Source organism: Tasmannia lanceolata, unplaced genomic scaffold (genome assembly GCF_043159265.1).
Source record: "Tasmannia lanceolata isolate RefF3 unplaced genomic scaffold, GAP_Taslan_0.1 ptg000398l, whole genome shotgun sequence".
NCBI classification, from domain to species: domain Eukaryota; kingdom Viridiplantae; phylum Streptophyta; class Magnoliopsida; order Canellales; family Winteraceae; genus Tasmannia; species Tasmannia lanceolata.
The window spans coordinates 222,501-224,486 of NW_027519071.1; positions in this window are offsets into that span (position 1 = coordinate 222,501).

Genomic DNA, 1,986 nt, shown 5'->3' on the forward strand with positions numbered 1-1,986 from the left:
AGTGTGCAAGGCTTGTGCGCATTGGCAGGTAGCCCACCAGCATGCACGATCCAAATGCCACTCACGCGACAACACGGTGCCAAGCCGGGCATGGTGTGCACTCAAAACCAATCAACGGACAGAGGTCATGCGTCATGGGGGGGATCTAGCAAGGCCATGGGGAAGGTCATGGAGGACCTTGGAAGCAAGCGCAAGACGAGAGCGAATCGAACAAGGGGCCAGGACGGGGCCTTGTGCCCATGGTCTTCGCAAGACAGCGTCCAAGGCACCCGAAAGCCCAAGGGAACCCAAACCCGGCCGACACTTGCAATCGCACATGCTCTCTGCAACACACCATCAATGCCGCCCAACGGGGCCAGCACGAGCAGTCCTCCGCGGTCCCCTGGCCCTGCGCACGTTTGTCTTCGAAACCGAGCATCAATGCCACAGAAAGTGCCGGGGCGCCAGCTGGAGCCATCATCCGCGTTGCCATGGCTCGCTTGGCCTTGGCTTGCCAGGCCCCGACACGAGCAATCGCGCATTTTCTTTGCAACCGACCATCAATGCCGCCCAACGGGGCCAGCACGAGCAGTCATCCGCGGTCCCCTGGCCCTGCGCACGTTTGTCTTTGAAACCGAGCATCAATGCCACAGAAAGTGCCGGGGCGCCAGCTGGAGCCATCATCCGACGTGCCATGGCTCTGGTCCCATGGTCTTCGCAACCGAGCATTCGTGACACCCGCGGGGCCAGGACACCAACCCTTCCGACACGAGCATTCGCGCATGTTCTTTGGCCACACAACGGCGCCAGCACGAGCAAAATCATCCGCGGTGCGGTGGCCTTGCACGGCCTTTTGTCTTTGGAACCAACCATCAGTGCCACGGGAAGTGCCGGAGTCCCGGCATCCGCGGTGCCAAGTCATTGCGCCCTTGGTCTCTGCAGCGGGGCATGCCGGGCACTCCCAACCATTGCAAGCAAGCAAGCAAGCAAGAAAGAAAGTAAGTAAGTAAGTAAGTATTACATATAGGGGCGGGACATGCGGGGAGATCTGCGAAACGTGCATTACGGGGCACACGCGTACCTACCGGGGCATACCGACCCCTATTGGGGCACACGTGTGCATATCGGGGCATACCGGGCCTATCGGGGCACACGCGTACATACCGGGGCATACCGAGCCCTACTGGGGCACACGTGCGCATATCGGGGCGTACCAAGCCTATCGGGGCATACGCATGTATCCCAAGGCATACCGAGTCAATCCGGGCATACGCGTTCATACCGGGGCGTAACGGGCCTATCGGGGCATACTTGGGCATATCCGGGCAAAAAATGCCCAAAACTTGCGCAACCTTGGCAACCGTGGTCCATTCCTCTCTATATGCCTAGCCTTGCCAACCGTGGTCCATTCCTCACTATATGCCATGGCCTTGTGCCCATGGTCTTCCCAAGACAGCGTCCAAGGCCCCCGGAAGGCCAAGGGAGCCCAACCCAGCAATGCCCTGCTATGGCAAGCCAAGGCCAAGCATTCCGGTGCCTATCCGGGCAAAAATGCAATTCCTCTCTATATGCCTAGCCTTGGCAACCGTGGTCCATTCCCCACCATATGCCATGGCCTTGTGCCCATGGTCTTCCCAAGACAGTGTCCAAGGCGCCCGGAAGGCCAAGGGAGCCCAACCCAGCAATGCCCTGCTTTGGCAAGCCAAGGCCAAGCATTCCGGTGCCTAACCTTGGCAACCGTGGTCCTTTCCTCACCATATGCCATGGCCTTGTGCCCATGGTCTTCGCAAGACATCGTCCAAGGCGCCCAAAAGGCCAAGGGAGCCCAACCCAGCAATGCCTTGCTAGGACAAGCCAAGGCCAAGCATTCCGGTGCCTATCCGGGCAAAAACGCCCAAAGCATGCCCATTCCTTAGCCTATCCAGGCAAAAACGCCCAAAATCTGCACATTCTAGTGCCTATCCGGGCAAAAACGCCCACCAGCATGCCACCCTCCTATAGGGTTTG